This window comes from Haliotis asinina, chromosome 5 (assembly GCF_037392515.1).
Source record: "Haliotis asinina isolate JCU_RB_2024 chromosome 5, JCU_Hal_asi_v2, whole genome shotgun sequence".
Lineage (NCBI taxonomy): Eukaryota > Metazoa > Mollusca > Gastropoda > Lepetellida > Haliotidae > Haliotis > Haliotis asinina.
Window position 1 is genome coordinate 22,431,950 of NC_090284.1, and position 12,980 is coordinate 22,444,929.

General features: G+C 38.5%; 1 protein-coding gene across 13 annotated transcripts in view; it reads right to left on the bottom strand.

The window, feature by feature from the left end:
* Window positions 1-12,980, bottom strand: part of LOC137285054 (calponin homology domain-containing protein DDB_G0272472-like) — a 168,086-nt gene that overhangs the window by 66,606 nt on the left and 88,500 nt on the right. For 2 of the 13 annotated variants that reach the window (XM_067817248.1, XM_067817245.1), the window contains exon 1: window positions 10,789-11,033. The exons of the other annotated variants lie outside the window; for them this stretch is intronic. The gene's annotated coding sequence lies outside the window, so the exon portion shown is untranslated. Of the gene's footprint in view, window positions 1-10,788; window positions 11,034-12,980 lie in introns of those variants that run through there. 13 annotated transcript variants of the gene reach the window in all.

Sequence of the window (12,980 nt, forward strand, 5' to 3'; positions counted from 1 at the left end):
GTGGAAAGACAATTACAAAATCAAACCACTTTCAAGAAAGTCACTATGGCTAATAGTAGCTGAAAAATATGATTTACTGATCCTTTCCTCATAACTTGTCTGTGATACAGACCATGAAATCTACAAAATGTGGCAAGTCTAGATTTTCATAGCTTATAAAGTAAGTCTCTGAGTTGTTTTTCCTGTATTTATAGTTTTAATTTAAAAACTTTTATTTTCTGTAAAATCTGTTGATTTCAGAAACCAGCTGTTAATCTACAAACTTCTAACAGATTTCAATGTTATTTTCAAAATAAACTGGCAGTGTACCATGTCAATAAAACTAAAAACATATACTTAGAAATTAACAGCAACAAACGTTTCAAAAGATAACGCCATTTTTCAATCACCATGCTGGTTTTCATGTAGGTACAGATATGATTATGATTACCTACTGGCAATTTGTATGTGACATCGGGGATGGGAGACTTCAGAAGAAATATAGTGAGCTCTTCTGTTGTCAGTGTTTATCTATTAACAGTGGTTATGTTCTGGTGTTTGGGGTTTGGCCCACATGGCCATCACTCACACAAACTGACAGTCAAATTACAAGAAAAGCTTCCAAGGATTTCCAGGGAAACAGTGTTAAGTAGCTAGGTCAAAACAGTTGTCTCAATGCTTTTAAGGTACACTTCCTCTACTATTTCCACTGTGGGGCACTATTCTTAGAAACATCTGTTGTTTGTATGTGTTTGGTGAGGTCAGTAGTAGAAGGTAATTCCAAACCTCTGTGGTACCATGCACAGGGCAATAGCATATAGGACACCATTATGGCATTACACCATTGTTGTAGCAGAAGATGTTGTAGCAATCTCCAGCAATATCAAGACAGGGGGCACCTGAAATGGATTTTCCACATTGTATCCATGTGGGAAATCGAACATGACTGATGTTGTACACAATGTAGTAGTCAGGGTCTGTGTGACAGACTAATGTTGTATGTGATGTAGTCAGGGTCTGTATGACAGACTAATGTTGTACATGATGTAGTCAGGGTCTGTATGACAGACTAATGTACATTATGTAGTCAGGGTCTGTATGACAGGCTAATGTTGTATGTGATGTAGTCAGGGTCTGTATGACAGACTAATGTTGTGCATGATGTAGTCAGGGTCTGTATGACAGACTAATGTACATTATGTAGTCAGGGTCTGTATGACAGGCTAATGTTGTATGTGATGTAGTCAGGGTATGTACGACAGACTAATGTTGTATGTGATGTAGTCAGGGTCTGTATGACAGACTAATGTTGTACATGATGTAGTCAGGGTCTGTATGACAGACTAATGTACATTATGTAGTCAGGGTCTGTATGACAGGCTAATGTTGTATGTGATGTAGTCAGGGTCTGTACGACAGACTAATTTTGTGCATGATGTAGTCAGGGTCTGTGTGACAGACTAATGTTGTACACGATGTAGTCAGGGTCTGTATGACAGACTAATGTTGTACATGATGTAGTAGTTAGGAATTCACAAGCACTTTTGAATGTTCATTTTATACAAGTAAACCTTGATGCAAGCAGGGGTCATAATTCTTCAACCATGACATCTGGTTTCAGTCATATTCTCATGATTTCCTCATTGTGTGAGAAAAGATAAATTTTGATTCCAGCTCCTATTCTTCAAGTAAAGGTAGAAGAGGTCAAAAGGTATACCCATCAATGCTTGTACTAATGCCCTCTTCATGGACATCAAACCAGCTAGTCAAAGGATGTTCTAAAACTACATGTAACTAGCCCTAAAGCAAATAATCAAGTAGTACTTGAAGCTCAAGACCTGCAGTTTTTCCCCTATGATGACATTGGCCAGCATGCTTGTTCAATTCATCTCAATATAAACCCAAAGCTGTTTAACATTGGTTTACGACCCCAGCATTTACAGAGAAACCACACTGTTGACTTTCTGCCCTCCATCTGCAGACAAGGCAGTCATGGAAGCATAAGCACTATGGAGACTTCAAAGAATCCCAAGTGGTTTGAGAGTAGTGACTGAGATGGTGGTTATCTGGGTGTGGGTCGAAGAGTGTAACCATGATCTCCCTAATTACCCAATATGGCACGGTAATGAACATCCTTGGGCAGGAGCAGAAGTTCAGTTAGCAATAAAGCTCAATTCAAACAATGTTATGCAAACACAGACCAACTGCTGCTTCAAGCTATACATTTTTTCCTTCTACAATCATGGCAATAAACCATCATGATATGTCATGAAGGGCAATTACTATCCATCATGTCTGGTGTTCCTGTCAACAACTGTTATCAACTTCAAAGTCACAAGGAAACAGACACAACAGACTACAACACCACCAATAGCAGGGCTGGCATATGTATAAATCAAGAACATTAAATTTACATAGATTTTGAAAATGGTTTTGGTTCAGTTAAATAATGTGATACTGCCAGGGTCAGAAATTTAGAACTGAAACAACCATATCAACTGAATGTGTAATAGGTGGCCATAATGTCTATTAAGAAAATCAGTATGGAATAACACATGGAGAAAGAGACTTATGCACCGATCAGAACTCACTGATTCTCTGTCCAGTACTGTTCACTTATCTAGCCTTGCCTCATCAAAGGATAAAATTCATAAATCCAGGGACTAGATTTTTTAAGCTCTGTTAACACTAAGATTGTGGTCAATGCCATGCGTTAGCATTACCTGGAGACTTAAGATTATCTTAACACTAAGAGCGCTTTGAATATCTAGGTCTAGGACTTAGCATTCAGTACAGCCTTACAGCAAGACTACTAGTTTTGATTTAGTTGCATTTAGACATTATGTACAAAATAATTATGCAAAAAGGATAATTCTACAACTATGCAGCAAGACAATTAAGCCTCACTAATATCCTGACACTCCTAACTTCAAATGTAACACACAAACATTAACCAGAGTTTCAGATCCAGGACTCTCTTCACCCAAGGAGTGTGAGGCTGTTACTTGAGACCATAAACCACCACCAGGATGGGGACATATTGAGACGGTTCAGCTGACTGGGAAATCAATCCACACACAAACAACAAAATTGCTGTTTTATTGTTGTTAAACTGCTGCATCAATCACCTGCCATCATGATCCTGGATCAATGTCCATTAACAGTCTGTCAAGGTTATCGGTTTGTTCTGCATCAAAGCAACATTTCGTAAGGTGGAAGTTGTTTTATAGGCTTAATTGTCTCTACAGTTAAATATTACTATTACGATGGTAACTCAGACATTCTACAACAAAGGTAAACATAATCTACCCTTACTATCAACACATCAAACTCAATTATTCTGTTACAGTAGAAAATTTGGCATATATTTAATTTAAAACAAAGCTGCAAATGGTGCCTACTTAAAACCTGTGATTGTATTCGGTTTCATGGTAACTGGTGGAAAGAAAAAAAAAATGTAAGGAAAAAAAGGATGGACTCTTGATCACCAGCAAAACTTGTCTTTAGAAAACGTAAGACACTAATATGGATTCTGTTCTGTTGACCATTGCCCAAGTCAAACTTCAGTGATGTTTCTTGAATACATTTTGTTTCATTGCAAGAGCCAAAACAGATATTCATAATTTGTGAATATGCCAATATTCTTTTCACCATTTCCAGAGCCAACAAACTTCTTGTTTCCAAATAACACACAGATACATGAAATGTGTGTGCCTTGGGTATTAAGACCACTCGAGGTTGTAGTTCAAATATATCAGTTGTGCATGTTAGCATGAACGTAGATGGACTGCCTAATACATACATGCAGGGATAAATACCACTCTCATGAATCCACAAGATAGCTCTAGACAACCACCACCAAGTGTGTCCTGACCCAGCTCTACAAATCACATGGTAACCAGTTCTTGGACAACCACCACCAAGTGTGTCCTGACCCAACTCTACACACAACATGGTAACCAGATCTTGGACAAACACCAGCAAATCTATGTTCCACATGGCAACCGGCTCTTGGACAAACATCAGTAAGTCTATGTACTACATGTTAACTGGTTCTTGGACAACCACCAGCAAGTCTATGCACAACATGCTAACCAGCTCTTGGACAAACACCAGCAAGTCTACATGCCACATGTTAACTGGCTCATGGACAACCAGTACCAAGTCTATGCATAACATGGTAACCAGCTCTTGGACAAACACCTGCAAGTCTATGCACAACATGGTAACTGACTCTTGGACAAACATCTGCAAGTCTACGCACAACACCCATGGTAACCAGCTCTTGGACAAATATCAGCAGGTCTATGCACAACATCTTAAGTGGCTCTTGGAGACCTGGGTCCTGATCAACAGAACATTCACAGTACTACAACATTCATAAGCCTATGGTATTGTTATGAAAACTTATGGGATCAGGATGCTGGATCACTTAGACAACTGTATTTGAGGTACAGCATGGGCTAGCAGAGACTTAATCAACTATGTTAGTGGTACTGGATACTGGCTTTCTCAGTGACCAATCCTGAACAACACTGCCAGACATGCTGCCATACAAAGACAGGATTCTTGAGAGAAACCAACAATTCCATGACCCTGGACAACCAGGTCATGTTGAAAATATCAAGTCTGATTCCACTCTTTATTCTAAATAGGGCCATATACTTCGAGAGTACCACATTTTACTGACAGAACAGCAAATCCATACTGCAATGATCATTACCATCCCCTTGGTACCAACCAAGCTGTCTCCTCCCCTGTAATACCATACTATATTAACCACAGAAGCTGATATATTGGGGACATTATTTCAGGCAGGTTCACTGAAAATCTTCAATCATGCTTATTGTCTAGTGCAAGCCTCAGTGGTTGAAACAAGGTTTGAATATTTCTCAGGGACAGATATTTTGTCATGCAGATAGCTAGATGTCTCCATATGTGATTGAGAAACCTCTTTCTCATGAAGCTCTAAATTTATTGAAAACATACTTGGAAGTGGTGTGAGAGACTTAACAGGGAACAGTTAATTCATAACGCTAGTAGCTTGTAGGTTCTCCTTTAAATATGTAGTCTATCGCACACTGTCCTGTAATACTAAAGACGTAAATGAGCAAGTCTAGATTTTTACGGGTTTAGGAAATCTACCAACTTCCTGGGTATCTTTTTCAATATAAAGGAGTCTATTCATTACTTTCTACATTTTATATATATGCAAGGTTTAAGTGTAGTCTAGGCCACACTGTGAGACATACTATGAGGAAATGATACAAGGGACTTCACTTCACTGGGGAGCTAATCTGCAATTCTGGTAGCTTGTAGGTTCTCTTGTAAATATCGTGCCACATAATCCAAAGGTACCTGTCTTGTCTTTCCCAGCAGAGCCAGTCAGTGATTTATGTAGAAGGCATTGTGGAGAGACAAACATACCTCTCATAAACAACATGGTCATTTGACATTCTCCCAATGCTGATTGTCTCTCCCAGTTTCTATAAATAGATGACCAACATCAGTGTCCAGGCAGTTTACCCTTGGTTACCCCAGCTACTGTTTATATTGATCAAGGGGTACACTTTGATTCATTTTCTCACAGCCAAGAAATGAGGGTTTCTAAAAGAGTAAATAAGGAGAACATTGGAAGATGAGCTTCAACCAACATCAGGTAGGGGAAGTTGGGCATATTCATTGGAACAGTGATCTCTTTGTGACTTGGTGCCAAGTCATTTCACATCCTGGTCCAATTTTGCACATCTGATGCCACAATAACCAGTTTTATCACAAGAAATGGCAAATATTAGATCTCATATGTGCTTTATCATCACTCAATGTTGGCAAAGTGACACTAAATAAATTGCATATTTTTATATCTTTGGACCTCTGTCCATGCTTACAGAAGATAGCTGCAATTTAGTGTGAGACAAGACCAGAGGTTCCTTTCAGTACGTAATGGACCAGCAACTTTACAGATGTAGAATCACTCATCAAACATTCTGTCAAGTCAGCAAAATGATCATATGTCTTCAACAGACTTGCATCTTTCCTATACAATTATAATTCATGATATTTATTAAGTTTCGATGAATGTTGTACATGCAAATCAACTGCCTACCAATTAACCCTAAGATGGAAATACAATTATTAACAATGTTCATTTCTTAACCTTATACTGTAGGCTTATCTGGATATATTAGTGCTTAATACTGCTTGTCAAGAGAATGAGTATACATTTATTTTGTTTTCAGCTAAATTCCAGGACATGGTTTAGCAGGAACAGATGAATTGTACCCATGTAGGTAACTAATTTCGTATGAATTTAAGAGATGTAAAGATGACATGATACTGTCCAGAAACTGACTGACGGTACAAAACTGGCCATGTAGACGTCTCGTCTGTGTATACATCCTGGGGATCCTGCTGATGAAGGACTCAGACACCTTGATATACACATGTACCAATGGTTTATCCACTACAAACAAAACTGATAGGTATTTAAACATGGGTCATCTCAAAGTGGTTTCCTGACAGTTTACAATAACCCCGCTTCAGGGATCTACCTAAGCAACCCATCTCTAGGTATCTACCTACAGTAACCCATCTCCAGATATCCATCTGCAGTAACCCATCTCCAGGCATCTATCTACAGTAACCCATCTCCAGTTATCTACCAGCAACCCATCCCCAGGCATCTCCCTACAGTAATCCATCTCCAGGTATCTACCAGCAACTTATCTCCAGGTATACACCTACAGTAACCCATCTCCAGGTATATACCTACAGTAACCTATCTCCAGGTATCTACCTATAGTAACCCATCTTCAAGTATCTACCAACAGTAACCCATCTCCAAGTTTCTACCTACAGTCACCTATCTCCAGGTATCTACCTACAGTAACCCATCTCCAGGCATCTACCTACAGTATCCCTCCCCTTCCTTTTTCTCCTCCTGTCCCTCCCACACCTCCTATCTAGTTACAGGCATTGCAAGCAGGTGCCCCTGCCCATCTTGGTCCATCAGATCCAACATCACCCTGCATCTACTGACCAGCCACCAGGAGCTGTGAAGGCTGGTGGTCAGCACAGACTGTGACCAATTCAGTGCTAACAGCTTGACATTTAGGAGTATTTAGTGGGAATTTGACTGAGGCCATAATTCACAGTTAGCTCAGACAGGGTGGGAGCCGAATGTAACTAGCTGCTGCTGTAACTGTAAATATTTGGCTTATCTTACATGGATGGAATTTCTCTCAAAGGAAGGTTGTTTTTAGCCATGTGGCCTTGTTTTGATGTTTATTGGTATTTCCAAGCACCTGTTCTTTCATGTGGCCAATTACCGAACACATTCTTATTGTTTGTCTACATTGTTTACAACCATTGTTAACTTGTAAAAGACTTTAAAACTTTTAATAATGTTCAGTATTTAAGATGACAGGCAAACATTCTTTCCTCAAACAAAACTCCAACATAAATCTTCAAACTGACTTTGCTAACATCACAACTTATTAGTCCCACAAGACCTTCTACTTCTTGCAAAACTGAAACATAACTTTTTCCAACGTACTGTCAGTATAATGCTTCCAGACTTTCCAACTTGAGTGGCTTTCAGAATGAACCATTTTAAACAAAACACCAACATATTCCAGTAAATCAGCAAAAACAAATAAGTACTTCACAGGATACACCAATCGTGTTTCTACCACCCACACACAAAATGTTCTCAGGCAAAGTTTTGCAGTGGAGATATGTTTCTAAGATATATCACGGCCATTCATTTAGAAATAGTGCAAACATCTGTTTTAAGCTCTCGAAACAACAATGCTTAACAGCAATCCTATTATTAGCATTCCCGTTTGTTTTCTTCTGGAAAATCTCACAACCCACGTGGGGTATAATCCATCCTCCATAATCTGATCATAAAACCAAGGCTTTCCCAACATGTTCTCTGCCAAGCATAAGAATCATATCTGAGTCTGCAATTCTTATCACTGGTTTCCAGTTGAGTGCAAAACATCCATGTAGAACATGCTATTCAAAATCCCTCTCACCCCCTCTCATCTGCCTCCTCCCTCCCTCCCTACTCCCTGCCAGCATGTAGGAGATGGATGGAATGTCCGACATGCCTAGCCATACCTTCGTCATCAGGTCTATGGTTTACCTTGGTAAGACTCACATCCATCTGTAGCGGTGCATTATGTCAGGTATGTACCTGGTAAGAGCTGGGTAAAACATCCCTTTGTAGTGGACAATTATTTCAAATCGGTAACTGGTCATCTAGGTTTACTGTTACCCATGCATGGAATCGAAACTGGAACTTTGGCATGACGAATGAATACTTTAACCACTAGGCTACCATACTGCCCCTTTAAAGTATGAGTTACAGAAGATAAAGTTTATTGATACTGTACAAACATCTACTGGTGGAACCAGAGCAGTTCTACAAATGACCTTAGGAAGTGTTGTACCGATGTAGCTGCTAAGAAAACTCGAGTGTGTAACTGACAAATGGACCATACATCCTTGTACAATGTTCAGGACATATTTTTCAGTTTGGTTTGTGGGTCATCAGTCATCCTGGGGCCAACACTGTCATGTCTGCCTCACACTCTCCCTAATGTAACAGGTTCCCTGACACACTTCAGTCCTGCAGCAAATGTGAGAACATTGTTTTGGTTCAGACATTAAGTTATCCTTAATGCATCATAGGCCCAGAGAGAAAGAATAAGGCAGTCTGTCCACTTCTTTGACCTTTGGACTAAACAACATCTGTAAGGCCATAGATACACGCTCAGAATTCTAGTCTACACAAGCACATCGTGCAAATACAGTGGAAACTGTCTGAACCAGCACTCACCAGGACTGAAGAAATAATCCAATTTAGACATTGTGCCAGAATGCAGACCTGATGATAAATGTACAGGCCACAAATGGGACTGAGATTTTATGCCGGGGTTGACAACTTGCCTGAGTGGGCAGATGCCGGTTTTGACAGCTTCCACTGTAGTTAAATTAAATGTAAATTGAACCCCTTTGTTACTTCGTAATCATGTTCTCCACAATTTCCTTCATCGCTATGATGCAAGCAAGGAGACATATTATGCAATATATATTGTAAAGTTAGGAATATACTAAGGTCAATTAAAAATAGTCAGTTTAGTTTTATGACACATTTAGACATATACTGGCAAAATCACGGCAGGGGCACACCAGTAATGGGCTTCACACATTGAATACATGAACTTGGATATCTTTGACATAATGAGCCATGTTCTAACCTCTAGGCTACAATACTGCCATGAACTCAATTAAAAATGTTGAAAAAAAATACAGTCAAATAAGAACAACATTTAAAAAAAACCCCAAACATATGTATTTATAAATTTTATGTTTTTTTGCAATAAAAGAGAACATTTCTTTTTTTAACTTGTCAAAACCCAGGTTGGATCCATTCATGAAACTAACCAAGTAATTCACTTGGCCTGATTACTTGCTTATAACTTTAGTAATCTCTTGGGGTCACACTCAGACAGCAGCAGAGACTATCACCCGAGGCTATGGTCACTTATCACAAAGATAACAAACAGGGAACAGACTGGACTATCCAGTAAATAGCAGTCTTTAATTACTGAGCCTTGTCACTCAGTAGTTAGATCAGGCCACACCACTGACCATCAGTACTCTCAGATATCACAATCTCCAGCAGGGGTACAGCAAGGATATGTTTCAGGTGCTTATGGTAATTACTTGATGTTACACATTGTTCTGAATCACAGAGAACAAGGCAGTAAATAATACCATTATAGACTCCCTGTTTAATATTCACCCTGAAGTCAAAGTATACAATGGCATTTAGGCTGTATTAGGTCAGATACATATATTATGGAATAATGAGCATCACGGCTGACTGATATTTTCATGATACTGTTACTTTCAAATGAAAACAAATAATCGTTTCTGATACTAAACCTGTATAATGTATACTTTGACTATGGCATGTAATTTGTCCTGTTTCACACTGATATGATTCAGCTGAAACAGCTCCCAGCCATCATCACTCATCTTTAAAAAAAGGGAACAAACACAGATTCAGTATACCAGTGTCCCCAAGCAATGAATTTAATTAAAATCTCATAGTAATAAAACTTAAACTGTAACTAATACTCATATTTCAGTGTCCACTAGCATAAATTTATCATTGCTATCCAGTTCAAAGTAAAATATATTTAAACCAAACATTTTTAAAATAAATAACGTTGTTAGGAAAAGATGATTAAGTATAATTAACAATAAACACATTTGATCTACAAAGTAAACACTCTTACTCTAAAATAACACTAATTGATTTCCTTTTGATGAACTAATTGCATTTAATTCATAAATGAATTCATCAGCTTATGTAATAACGCTTCCAGGTTCACAGACGCTGTCTATTTTAAGCACAATATAATGTGAGAAATATACCATCATTCTAGCCAAAAGCTGCTTGAACACTTTCCAAGTCTAGTTCCTGCACCTCTTTGACTTGAGTCTAAATAGTGCAACCAAAAACTTATAATATCAGTGAAATTAGCTAAAACATACTTTCCTAATTACAAATAATATCACATTATGTCGACAGCCTGTGAAGGTACTTTTGAAAGTTGTAAGGGTGGCTACGTATAAGAGGTTCTGTTATCTCTATCTAGTGATGTGATGACCTCTTAAGTTGGTAGACATACATACATCGCTATCATGGAGGATGTGCCCCTCCAAAAGTTACATACAACTTTCCTCCTAGTTTGCTGTAACTTGACCGATCTTGATGAGATTTTCACTCACCTTAATAGCCTGAGTTCTTGCCCAATGGTCAAAGTGGGTTTTGATGGTGAATACCCTCTTTTTTTCGAAAATTTGTGGGTTGAAAGCTCCCCTTGGTATAACCAGAGTCAACTATAAGATGCCATGCCGGTGTTTGTGGAGGAATTTGAAATCCGACTCTCCTGGCTGAGAGGAAGAAGGGAGAGCGGCAGTGATTGGACCAGCAGTCTGTCTCAAACCCTCACCAGGCAATGCGCCAGATATACACCGACAGATAGAAAGGATGAACAGACATATGCAGAACTACAGGGAAGGATAAGCATTATTCTTACTTTGATGGTGAAATTAATGTCGTCTGCGATGTGGATTAGAAAATGGTTAAGGACTTAGGTAATTAAATCTATATTACTGAATGTTCAGATGGTAGGAAGTCATAACTTAAGATTGACAGGGCATACATGTATATGTAGGTTGGAAAGGAAGTAGGAAGCACGGAGAAGGATTCCAGAACAAGTATCAGATCTCACAGACAATATTTCCTGACACACAAGCATTGGGTTAAAATATATGGTTCAAGGAAATAATCACAACAAACTATAAATATGCCTCATTGTACGAAAGTTTAAACCGGGATAAAAAACATTTATATTATAGCCAACTTTTCTTGGTCTGGACAGAATTTTGATATCAACCACTAAATGGTCGAAACTAGATACACATTTTGTAAACAGGTATACTGCACAAGAGAATGTAGATTTTTTTAAAATGTTTTGTCTGTTTTTTTTATGCATATTACAATTCAAGATGAGATAAACAAGGAAAAATTCAATACAAAATCTTAATGAAGAACACAAGAGATAGACAAGTTTTTTTCCCACTCTTTAATTTTTTAAATTACATTCATTCCATTTGAACTAACACGGAACAAGCCTTGTTCATCTCGTCTCCTCCCAACAAACTGAAAGCAACTTTGACCTCAGTCTCCAATGAGTCTACAGATAATCCCAACCAGACATAATCCATCACCAATCCAGAGCTAGATTAAACCTCCTCCTCATCCAAACAGACAAGCCACAACTACTCACATGACAGCTTCAATGATCCAAGCCATTCTCCAAATCAATGCAGCCTAAAGTTGTCCAAAGATACAAATAGGTTCAGTCCATTCCATAGTATGATCCTGTTGAATGACATTTTGTCCCCGAAACAAGAGCACCCTAAAGGAGCCCAACAAACGTTAATTCTGACTGGAGCTGAGGCAGTCTAGTCTTGCTCAATCATTTAAGATTTGAGTTCTACCTACACCTGATGATGTAATTGTCCATAGGTGAGTACTGCGGAATCATACTCTAGGTTTATATAAGGTAGATTCATATAGCTGACTATGTTTACAGGGACAGATGCATCTACCAATTCTATATAGATCCTTTTGAGATTTATTTAAACTAACACATGATACATTGTTAGACATATGTTTTCCATTTAAATAGAACTGAAATGTTGAATGTCCGATCACAAAATACATTGTTTCTTTTCCAAACAGGTGAATCCATGCTTGACGATAGATTTCTGGACCAATCCACTCAGACCGCCATTCCACCTAAGACGGGCCTCAACTCACTGTGTATCTACTGGCTTCTGCTCAGTGAGTCCTCGCTCTCTCTCACAACCATGGCTGTCTCTTGGCAAAGTTTATCATGCCATGCATTCTTACCATCTAATTACAGCCATAATCATAGCCGGGATATTGTTGCCTTGCTAATTTACTCATTTCATACTTATTACAGCAATTGTCCAATTTTCCAATAATTGATCTTCCTCATCTGAAATAGTCCACAGCACATTATGACCTGAATGATAAAGTGTCATGTTTTCATCATAGCACAAGGCAAATATAACATAAGACCAAAACAAACTACTCACATATTCTTCACATTAGAGTTTTCTTAAAAGGCAGAGGTGAGAGATTTGTTTGAGTTTAATACTTCTTGAAACAGTATTCCAGTTATCACACAGTGTGGTAGCTTGATATGCAGGGATGAGAATGGGTATTAGTGAAAAAAAGGGATCTTGGGGGTGATTCACAAGAATGGCCCCAGTGCGATCAAATTCATGGAATTCCACAGACCCATGGAAAATTCTCATCCCAGTATACAGGAGTAAAGGACTCAGCTGTTTACTTTTGTGTATTCCATGGAAAAAAGATGGTGTTG